The sequence below is a fragment of the Babylonia areolata genome, chromosome 13 (assembly GCF_041734735.1).
Source record: "Babylonia areolata isolate BAREFJ2019XMU chromosome 13, ASM4173473v1, whole genome shotgun sequence".
In the NCBI taxonomy this organism is placed as follows: Eukaryota; Metazoa; Mollusca; class Gastropoda; order Neogastropoda; family Buccinidae; genus Babylonia; species Babylonia areolata.
The window spans coordinates 16,154,349-16,166,848 of NC_134888.1; the positions used below are offsets into that span (position 1 = coordinate 16,154,349).

A 12,500-nucleotide genomic window follows, 5' to 3' on the forward strand; every position below is an offset into this window, starting at 1 on the left:
CATTTGCTGAAATCAAAGCACAAATTGTCAGGCCAGTAAGAGTTTGGAACTAGAACTGGGATCCTTTTCATATCTAAGATTTACGCTGAGGAGGATAAAACAACAATAACAACAACAAAGTCATTATTGTAAAGACACTAAAAAGTCTGTCACCCGAACACACGTACTTAAACTTTGACCCTAAACCGTGTCGGCACGTGCGACGGTAGACAAGCCCTGACGCCTCTCTCTCTCTCTCTCTCTGACCCTCCAGACGAACACCAGATGAAAAAGGGAGACAAGCCCTCACACCGCTCTCTCTCTCTCTCTCCCCCCCTCTCTCTCCCTAACCCTTCAGACCAACACCAGAAGAACAAGGTAGACAAGCCCTGACACCGAGCTCTCGCGCGCTCTCTCTCTCTCTCTCTGTGAGCCTCCAGATGAAAAAGGTAGACAAGCCCTGACGCCGCTCTCTCTCTCTCTACAAGGTAGACAAGCCCTGACACCGCTCGCTCTCTCTCTCTCTCTCTCTCTGTCCTGACCCTTCTCACCACACGTGGGACCCGGCTGCTGTCATCTGCACGTGTTGCACGGAAATCAAACACGGATCTCCCCTTCCATCTTGGTAGTCTTTGTAATACAAGTGCGTCCGGAAAAAGCGAGATAAGGCCAGGGTGGAGGAGAGGTGAGGATGGAGGATGGAGGATGGGGGGTGCAGGGGAGGGGGGGGACTGGGGCTGGGGCTGGGGGGGACGGGGGCAGAGAGGGGTGGTGGAGGAGGAGGAGGAGGGTCCTTGCCCTGTCGAGAGAAACCATCTGCGGTAAACTGTCGCCTCGGTCATCGATAGGATCGATGAAAGGCAGGCGGTGTTTGGAGGATGAGGGGGTGGGGTGAGGGGGGGTGAGGATGGGAGAGTGGAGGGGAAGGGGCACTGGGGGTGGGGGGGTGGTGGGGGGAGGGGGGAGGGGTAAATGGTCCGTGGTAGTGTGCTGATCTACGTGCTGATAGTCTCCCTTCCGAAACTTCACGCCGTCTTCAGGATGTGCGATAGCTGTGAAACCTGTACGTATGCAGTACATATACGAGAGTACCCCCGTGACCCCTCACGCGCGTACACACACACACACACACACACACACACATGTATGTACACTCACCAAGATACAGAGAAACAGATACACAGACACCCAGAATCACGCGTGACGTGGGAACAGTTTTGCGAAATTCAAACCCTTACAGTTTCAACTAAGCCAAACACGCGACGATACACGCGCGCATGAATGATTGTACATACATGCATGTGAGGAGTTTGGTACGTGTTTACTTCCTCTCTCATTGTGTGTGTGTGTGTGTGTGTGTGTGTGTGTGTGTGTGTGTGTGTGTGTGTGTGTGCACGACGTGTTCAGTGGAAGACATTAAGGAGAGAGAGAGTCACACACATACATACACACACACACACACACACACACACACACACACACACACACACACATATATATATATATATATATATATAGTGAGAGAGAGAGAGAGAGAAAGAAACAGAGTGAGGGAGAGAGAGAGAGAGAGAGAGAGAGAGAGAGAGAGAGAGGGGAGACAGACAGCATGGAGACAAACAGACATGGAGTGACAAGAGCGACAAAAGGACACACACAAACACACAGATCGATTATCACATCCCCACAAAGTGGGACAATTAATAATGGAGCCGGCCACTGCACCACGCCACTTGATTCCTCCATTCCTGTATCAAAATTCACACAGCAAACACGGCTCACACGGCGTGCCAGTCAGCAGTCACCCTTACGTCAATGAGTCACCCCCGGTAATTAGTTTGGCAAGGGGTAAAACACGCACACACAGACACACACAGAGTCACACACGCACACACACACAGACACATATACAGAGTCACACACACACACATACACACACACACACACATATATATATATATATATATATATATACGCGCACACAAGAATAAAAGAAAAGAAAATGCCAATGCGCATATATATATAATTATGTTGTGTGTGTGTGTGTGTGTGTGTGTGTGTGTGTGTCTGCGCGCGCGCGCGCGCGTGTTTGTGTGTGTGTGTGTGTGTGTGTGTGTTGTGTGTGAGTCTCTGTGTGTGTGTGGCAGGGGGTGGGGGTGGGGAGTGGGAGGGTGGTACATTCAACTTCACAACGACACAACAGCTTGACATGCGAGTGAGGTCTGAGAAGAAAAACTCTTCTCGGAAGGAGGATTCCCACCCCTTTTCTTTCCTTTCGTGAAAATAAGAATATCACGAACGCAGAAAGAATTCCGTTAGACCTAAATTTCTTCTTCTTCTCTACCCATTCCCCTCCCACCCTCCACCCCCTCCCCCCAAAAGAAGTAAAAATTGAAACGATCCATGGCACAGATCAAATTCTTAAGGTTTGGAGTCCACATCCCAGTTCGTGGGTTGAGGAAAAGGAAATGCTAACACACACACACACACACACACACACACACACACACACACACAACCCTTTCCCCACACGCACACGCGCGCACAAACACACACAATCACACACTTCCCCCTCCAAAAAACAACAACAACCACACACACACACACACAGAGGCACACACACACACACACACACACACACACACACACACACACACACACACACACACACTCACTCAGACAGGCAGACGACACCACCACTCGAAATCTCCAGACAGATTAAAAACCAAAACGGGTTTGCAGAGCGCTAATCCGCTTCCATTTGTCACCCCATGATCCCCTTAGATGGACAGACAGACTGGCACCCACAATGGATCTCACACAATGGCCCCCATTTTATGTATCGGCAGATATTTCAGCAATTGCACAAAGACATCACAAAGTTGGACACAATAAACGGCTTATCAGTCAGTCAGTTGAGTTTGCAAACAAAACAAAACAAAACAAAAACACACCAAAAACAAAGCAAAAACAAAACAAGAACAACAACAAAAAACACACATACAACAAAACACAAAGAAACAAACAACAAAAACAACGATATTCAATACGAGTCACAAATGCAGTCTTTTATGACTGCGTCTTAAAATAATACATTTAATAGGAGCACCAAAAAGTTTGCAAGTAAAGAAAACATCACTCTTCGTAGAAATGTAGTCACTATTTACTTTAAAAAGCAACAACAAAAACAATTACACAAGAAAACAAACAAGTTCGCCCGACAAGAAAAGGAATGAAAGAAAGAAAGATCGGAAATAAAAAAGGCTCTGTTGGTCAGAAAGGTCGTCTCAGCTGACTTGATAGTATCGAACAAGGAGGAGCCAGGAGATGAGGAGGAGATAAGCCGTGGAAATAAGTGTTGTCGCAAGATAACCCTGATCATACGACCGTACCACCAATGACAGTCAGTCGTGTCCGACTATGACCACCAGAACAGCAGAGGAGGCAACTGCTGTCCTGACTATCTGCGTTAGAATCTGATTTTTGTGGAGAGCATCTTGCCCAAGTTACATCCCCCACTCTCTCGGCCAAGAGGGTTTTTGGACAGACGGCGTTGGGATGGTTTCCAAAGACTAAGTAGCCCCCAAGGCTGCAGCACTAAGAGCCAGTGCAATTTTGCCTTCTAGTTTGAGAGACATAGTCCTTCAGAAAAGTCTAATTAAATGACTTCCCATTGCAATGGAGAAACCATTGATAATACAGCTCTCACTGTGCTGTCGGCCCAACTGTAGGCTTATGTCAAGTCTGTGAACACGTGCGCCGAACCACCACGCAGCACGTGGGACCATATGAAGGTCTGCTGACATACAGCATTGAAAAGAGAAAATGATAAATCAGCGTTCAGTCAGGAATGTAGTTTGTGGTTACTCTGTGTTACTGAAAAAACGAAGAAAAAACAAAAAGTAAGCAAAAAAAAACTAACAACAACAACGACAAAAAATTCGAGGCATTCACTACGATATGTTGTCACCAATCAGTCTCAGTTTAGACTATTTCATTAAAACAAACAAACCATGATTTCAAATTTTCGACACATTAAGGATTATATGAATGAAGTCAGCAATGATAAGAAGCCATGATAAAAAGACAGTGGCATATAAGAAATAATGCCATATAAGGGGAACATATCATTATGTCGTAAGTAAGAAATGTAATCTCGAGCCGATCTGACTGGAAAAGTAGTTTTGAGGCATGCATTACATGCCATGCCATCCACCACAGAATTGTCAGTCATCAGTTTTCGCCACAGTATCGTTTCTTATAATGACAGCAAACAGACGCATTTTTTGACTCACTTGTGTAAACAAAGTGAGTCTATGTTTTAACCCGGTGTTCGGTTGTCTGTGTGTGTGTGTGTGTGTGTGTGTGTGTGTGTGTCTGTGTGTCCGTGGTAAACTTTAACATTGACATTTTCTCTGCAAATACTTTGTCAGTTGACACCAAATTAGGCATAAAAATAGGGAAAAATTCAGTTCTTTCCAGTAATCTTGTTTAAAACAATATTGCACCTCTGGGATGGGCAAAAAAAAAAAGAAGAAAAAAAAAGAAGCCTAATTATATGCAAACTGCATTTACTGTTATATTTATATTTTTTATATTCTCTAAACTTGGCACTTTGATCTGATATTCTGACCCAACAACAAGAGCAGTCATTATTATCATTTTTTGTTCAAACAGGAACTTCTTTTGCTAAGCGTGGAAGTTTTATTTATTTTGCAAACGTTTTGGTGCAGATAGTATAAAAGGGAAATTACTCTGTAATTAATGCTAGGGGAGTTAATTTGCTTTAAACTGATCTTTCTCATCTTAAACATTACATTTTGAAATTATACTGAATACATAAAACGCTTGGATTTTTTTTAAAGTGTACACAAGTGAGTCTTGAAGGCCTTGCCTCTCTTGTTTTATTATATTCTCTGTGCTAAGAAGAAAAAAAAAATGGCAGAATCCGATGAGCATCTAGCTGTGATGCATGGGGATGTATCTGTAAATGCAGTGACAGCGACAGCCTATACAGACAGTCTGTACAGAAGTCCAGTTCTTGACAGTTCGTACGGTCCATAATATAATTCTTGTTAGCAAAACACGTTTGAACCTAACTACCACTTTTGAATGGGTACTATTCTCATAAATTACCATCAAGGCAACGCGCACACATAATTATACAACAAATGCCAATACACACGTACATACACTCAAGTATGTACACATCCTCCAAAGCATACACATGCAATCACACATACACAGACACACACGCACACTCACATACAAACACACACACACACACAGCCACGTATATATTATCATATAATCTTGAACGTAATACATGCAAAAGCACACGAACATACGACTTGCACGAGCACTGATACATCAAGACGAGCACGCATATAAACACACAAGGAAACGCACACACACGATCGATCATGCACACATTGAAAACTACACACACAGACACACACACACAGACACACACACACACAGACAGACACACACACACACACACACACACACACACAGAAGCAGACAGACAGAGACCATCAAACAGACACACCGACCTTTGAAGTGACTAGGTTTCATGCTTCGCTTCACCCTGGAGATAATGCCTCTGTCTCTGCACCTGTAACACACAGTGAATTTGGTTAAAGATCCTCCACGCTGTGCGCGTGCGCGTGTGTGTGTATGTGTGTGCGAGTGCATGCCCGTGTGTGTGTGTGTGTGTGTGTGTGTGTGTGTGTGTGCGTTCGTGGGCGCGCGCTTGTGTGAATGGGTTTGTGAAAAATGTTTAGTGTGAACGTATATGGTAGTATTTTATTCTAGACTTCCATGCTGCTCTGTCCTTGTAGTGTGACATGTTTGAAAGTAAGGTATCGTTCAAACCCAAAAGGTGATAACACCACGTACTTTTCACCATGCATTTTCATGATATTAACAGTTTAGCGCCCGTTCTCACTAAAGAGCTCAGGGCGCTTTACATTGAAGACGAAGTTACAAATTGGACATACCACTCATGACAATTCTCTCTTTCTTTCTCCACCCTCCCACCCCCACCCCCACCTTCTATCATCCCTCAAACATGCAAAGTGAGTTGCAAGCGAGGATGCAAGCATCACATTTGAAAGCGTGTCCCCCAACCCTTTAAAAAAGAAAAGAAAATTCATTCTTACACGCCATATATATTGACCTGTACAACCCCCCCTCACTCTCCCACTCTCATAAATTCTCTCTTCACCTCTACTCCCATTGTCATACAAGGAAATAAGCAATACACTAGAAAGCGACTTTTATCGGTGCTTAAATTCAAGTCTAAAACCTCGTCAGTTGACTCTCTCAGACTCTGGTCCGATTCGGAGATCAATTCTGAGTTTAGCTCTCAATTATCAAATTCATTACGGACCAAGCATTGTTCTAATGTCAAGTTCATATGCTTTAGTAACCTGACAATTAAACATATAATCTTTGACTGTTGCTTGATGAAGCCTTATGTACACGAAAGTGTGTCTTCACAAGTGACTGAGAACGTTGGTTTAAATAATCTTTAATTATTCAACAATACACATGATTACAATGCAATGAATAACAAAAGAGCATCAACAAGCTTAAAGCTTATACTGTGCTCACAACGTTGCACTTCAATTTTATCATGACGGCTGATGAACCATATTATGACTTGTATCAAATAACATTCATAAACAGTAAGTAATGAAATAATGAAATAAAACAAATAAACAAACAGTACATAATATAGTAAAATAATGCTAATATCAATATTAACATGAGATTAAATTTATTATCACCAAAGTAATTGGCCTAATAGAAGAAAAACACGAAGAAGAAGAAGAAAATTTAGAAGAATGGAGGGTAAGGTGGTGGAGGAGGGGGAACAGAGGGGAGAGGAGAAATTCTAACAGATCATTGGCCAATCCATTCACTTTGAATATTTGGTCAGTCAAATAAATTCAACATATATTTTACGAATAGAATCATGTTGTACCCTTTCTTCACAATACTTTCTAAGCTAAAATCTATTTGAATCGGAGATAAACTGGTGGACAGTTTGAAATACGAATATATTTGTATGATTTTGGAGAACAGGATCTCCATGCAACAGAGTTTTAACGTGAATGTAGTTTGGAGATAAATTTAAGATTGTGTTTGCCCGAGCCATATGAAAGTCTTGACAAAATAATAAATAATGTTCAGCAGTTTCGCTTGCAGTGCCACAAGCACAAAGTGGGTCGTTTATTAAATGTCTGTTGAACATATCTTCTCTTAAGTCACTAATCCCTAGACGAAGTCGACTGAATGATTTGTTCTTCCGTTTACCAAAGTGATAATAGCTAGGCACTATAGCATCGTTAGCACATAGGTAATGTTTAAGCTGGCTTAAGGAATTGCTGGTTTTAACATAATCAGCTAGAGAATTCCAGAGATAAGTAGTAGATGGTATGAATGATTTCCGATAGAGTTCGGTGTGAAATCTTGGTACGGTGCGTTTCAATGACCTGCGTAACGTTGATGTTTTTGACTTTTTGCATTCATTATCAGTTGATTCGCTTGTCAGTTTAACGACTTCTTTTTTTTACGAAGTCCTTTAAGTAATTTCCTGTAATTTTATTTAGATATTATTTTCAAATTCCACCCTCACTTCACCCTCATTTGCCCAGTTTCCCCCAACTCTCCATTCATTCACATCTCCCACCCATTCTAAACGATAGTACTAAAATGTATATATATAAATACTTTAATAACAAAATGTCTTCAATCGCCGATATGTGTGACGGGACATTAAACAAAATTCCTCCTCCTCCTGTCTACTCCCACTTCTCCGGTCCCTCTTTTTCCTCTGTCAGTTGTCCCTAGACAGGCGCAGACGCTAAGAAGCACAGCGCCGGATAGAAATCTTGACCAGATCCCCCCTGCCCCCTCAACAACTGTCGAGAAAAGATCTTTGTCCGGTCAATAGGGGGGGATAATCGGTATTTCTCAGCAAAGGCCAGCCCGTCCTTCCTCCATTGTCTGAATGACGGTCAGTTGTCAGGTCTGTGTTCTCAACGAGGAAGGAAAGTGAAAGACGTGTGTGTGTGTGTGTGTGTGTGTGTGTGTGTGTGTGTGTGTGTGTGTGTGTGTGTGCGCGTGAGGGCACATCTAGCATTAATAATAATAATAATAATGGTATTTATATAGCGCTGAATCTTGTGCAGAGACAAATCAAAGTGCTTTCGCACCAGTCATTCACACGCATGCATAACTCTAAAACTGTAGAAACTGAAGACAAGGAAGGGCAGGCAAGGGAGGCTATTTTGGGAAGAGGTGAGTTTTAAGGCCAGACTTGAAAGAGCTGAGAGTGGAGACTTGACGAAGCGAAAGAGGAAGTTCATTCCAATCGCAAGTTCCAGAGACAGAGAAAGAACGGCGGCCAACAGTCGAGTGTTTGAATCTGGGTATGCGTAAACAGAGTGGATCCGAAGCCGATCGTAGTGAGCGAGATGGAGTGTAGAGGTGAAGGCAGCCACAGAGATAGGAAGGGGCAGTTTTGTGAATACATTTATAACATAGAGTGCTGATCTTGTACTTTATTCGGTGTGAGACAGGGAGCCAGTGGAGATATTGCAAAAGAGGAGTGATGTGCTCAGATCTTTTCTTTCTGAGGACGAGTCGGGCAGCAGAGTTTTGTATGCGCTGAAGGGACTGAATGGATGAAGCAGGCAAACCAGACAATAGAGAGTTACAGTAATCAAGGTGAGAGAGAATGAGAGAAATGACAAGTCTATATGTTGCGTCAGTGGACAGATATTTCCGGACGGCACTGATGCGCCGCAGTTGACAGTAGCAGGACTGACATGTCTGACTGATAAATTTTTGCATGGACAGTGTATTGTCAAGGACAACACCGAGGTTCCTGACTGACGTGGAAAGAGAATTGGATGTACTGCCAAGTTTGATTGTGTCAATTGTGATGGAAGACAGTTTTTATTTAGTTCCTATGATCATTGCTTCAGTTTTGTCCGCGTTCAATTGTAACTTATTTCGAGTCATCCAGTTTTGAATGTCCAGGAAGCAGTTGGATGTTTCTTGCAAGAGCGACAAAAAATTTTCAGGGGTATCACTATTCTGGAGTTGAGTGTCATCAGCATAAGAATGATGACTGATATTATGGCGGTTGATAATTTCAGCGAGAGGAGCAGTGTACAGTGTGAAGAGCACTGGGCCTAAAACATATCCCTGTGGGATTCCATGTTCAATTTTAACGGGTTCAAATTGGAAATGATCAACAATGACAGATTGGAATCGATCAGTGAGATAAGATTTGAACCAGTTTAGAACAGTGCCGTTCATACCAAATGTAAAATGAAGACTGGAAAGAAGGATTGAATGGTCTACCGTGTCAAAGGCGGCTGACAAGTCGAGAAGAGTGAGAAGGGAATTTTTTTCCTGAGTCGGACGCTATCAGTAGATTGTTCAGAATGTGGAGGAGAGTGGTTTCGGTGCTGTGGTCAGCGCGATAGGCAGACTGAAATGAGTGGATGGGATTGTTGAAACTGCTTGAGGACAGCTTTTTCAAGGAGTTTGGACATGAATGGAAGATCAGAAACTGGTCTATAGTTTTTCAAAATGTTTGCGTCAAGGTTGGGTTTCTTCAGAAGAGGCCGGACGATTGCAGTTTTGAAAGTGGATGGAAACGTTCCAGTGAGAAGGGGTGAGTTGACAATATTGGTGATTGTGGGGAGAAGCTGTGAGACACACTGGGAAAAGACAGAGGCTGGTATAGGATCGAGCTCACAGGATTTTAATGTCATTTCTTTCAGGATTTCATGAACTTCTGTTTCAGTCAATGGATTAAAGGAATGGAGAGGAGTGCCGCTGAATTGAGGATAAGGATGAACAGTTTGAAAAGACACTTGGTCTAAGATGGTACGAATATTTTGGACTTTGTCGAAAAAGAAAGAGGAGAAGACATTGGGGAGTTCAGATCAAGTGTAGGCAGAAGGAAAAGGAGTCTTTTTTGCAGTTCCAAGAAGATTTGAGATGACAGAGTAAAGAGATTTGGTGGATGTGGCATCGAGATCTTGAGAAGAAAATAAGTTTGTCTTTGCTGATGAGATCATGTTTGACTTTATTTATTTGTTTTCGGACTTTATTTGTTTTGACTTTATTTGTTTTCAGTTGTTTAAGTTTGGGTTCGTGACCTTGTGACTTTAACCAGGTTTCGGTAAAAAATACGATATCAAAGTTTTTTTCAAAAATAAAATCAGAAATATTGTCAGTCTTTTGATCAGGGCAGACAGACTGAGCATTGAACAGACAGGCATGAAAAAGATCAGAGGTAAGGAGAGAGGAATCTAATGGTGAAGCAGGTGAGTCAGGCAGACAGACAGTGGAAGAAGAAGATGGTGACTGAGCAGTGGAGGACAATGGGAAGGAAGAAAAAGGTCCGGGAGTTGAGACAGGTGTGGCAGGAGTAGGAAGCGGAGCAGAGGCTATCACTGGCACTGGGGATACATTTCAGATCGGAATATTGTCATCAGAGGGGACAATGTCACGGGAAGTAAAAATGTTAGCAGGAACACGTGTGTTGAGGTTGAAAGCTGCACAAACAGCGCCGCATAAAGTGGATCTGTCAACACACATAGGTGACACATCAGGGGTACTGTCAGTAGTGCTGTCGGGGGTCCGTACGGAAACGACAGTTTTGACGGGCTTTTGTTTTCTCTTTCCTGCTCGGCGTGTTCGTCTTCGCGGCAGGCAAGCGCCTTTTCCTATTTCTCGCAGGCGCACAACTAGGTCAGGGGTCAAAGGTGCAGGTTCGATCGCAAACAGTTCAGCGCGCGAGTACAGAACAAAGGGAGGGACGCTGCGCTCACCTTGACAAAAGCGGCCCCCATGTCCACAACCACTGAACGTTACGTTTTGCATGTGTACAGGCGTGTTGAAGGGAGAGATGAATGGCGGGCCGGCGCAGTTCAAAACTGACAGGAAAGCGGAAAAAGAAATCCAGAATACAGCAAGTCTGATGCAGATCGGGGGACACACACACATCCATTGTCCGAAGGGATCCATGACAGAATCCAACCACACAACACCAAACACAACCAACACAATAAACAAAAATACGGAGAGCTAGAATCACTAAGCCTGTTAGGCGTGCGACCATCACCTCTTAGAGAGGGATAATGAGAGAGGGGGCGTGGGAGGGGTCAGACAGAGAGAGAGAGAGAGAGAGAGAGAGAGAGAGGAAGGGGTCATGCAGAGTGAGAGAGAGAGAGAGAGAGAGAGAGAGAGAGAGAGAGAGATGTTTTATTCAGTTAAGGCCATAGCCCCATATGAACAAGGGGCGATAAAATTTTTTGCAAATGTCACTATAACCGTTTTCTGTCTGCACTACAGCTTTTGCATCATAGTAACTTAAAGACAGTAACACAACAGCGTCTCTCTAAACTTAAAAGCTCTGTATAGATACCATTCCAGATGACGCATAATACCATCAACAGGAGATGGCACCAATAAGCAGAACTAGAGTCTAAACAAACATGGATACTAAAAATACTTTCTTGGAATAAGTTTCAAAGGCAGATGATTCAGAGCAGGACACTGCAACACAAAATGAACTTCGTCGTCAGTTGATTCCTCGCACAGGGGACACAAAGTATCTGAATTGCTTGCATTTTTATAACGGTACCAATGCACATTTATTCCAGAAATATCAAACCTAAATCTTGTTAAAATAAATCGCAGATGTCGGTCCATATTAGACAGAAGATAACTCTTTACTCAATGAGTAGAAGTGTAAGCTCTGTACAAATCAAATCTATCACTCGAATGAACATGCTCCTCCCAGTTTTGCCATCTACAATCTATCAAACGCTGACGAAACGTTTTCAAACACATATTCTCTTCCCCAACCTCTTGAAACGCCAACACAGACCCAAAATCCAAATTCATAAAGACATATTCGTATATTTGATACCCAATTTTCCCCCCCTGAGGTCTAAATCGTAAAAAGCTAAAGACACCGCAACAGTCAGTGTTCAATCTTCACTTCTCATTGTGATTCGCAACAACTTAAGCAAAACAAAACAAACAAAAAACCCCACACCCCCCCAAAAAAAGAAAGAAAAAAAAAAACACCACCAAACCCCCCCCTCCCCCCAAGAAAACCCAATAAAACAAAAACAAACCCTTCTCACCATTCCACAAATTAAAAACAATAATAACAAACAAGCAAAGAAACACACACAAAAAAACAACAACAACAAATAAACTCTGATCAAATCACCTCAACGCACAACCAAAAAAAAAGAGGAACACCGTTTGTCAACAACAAGGGAAAAATGGCAAAAAAAGCGAAAGCACTTCCGTAAGTCACGCACGCCAGGAATGCTTTCTGCACCCACCTCCCTCCCTTCCTGCCCCTTTCCCCTCCACCCCCGCCCACCTCTCTCCCTGCCCCTTTCCCCGCCACCCCACCCACCTCCCTCCCTGCCCCTTTCCCGTCCGCCACCCACCACCACCCCTGTCTGTCCCGG

The 12,500-nt window shown here is 43.2% G+C and overlaps 1 protein-coding gene across 1 annotated transcript in view; it reads right to left on the reverse strand.

Moving 5' to 3' along the window:
- LOC143289096 (uncharacterized) overlaps window positions 1-12,500 on the reverse strand; it is a 391,817-nt gene that overhangs the window by 103,541 nt on the left and 275,776 nt on the right. The window contains exon 6 of the mRNA XM_076597944.1: window positions 5,532-5,593. The gene's annotated coding sequence lies outside the window, so the exon portion shown is untranslated. The remainder of the gene's footprint in view (window positions 1-5,531; window positions 5,594-12,500) is intronic.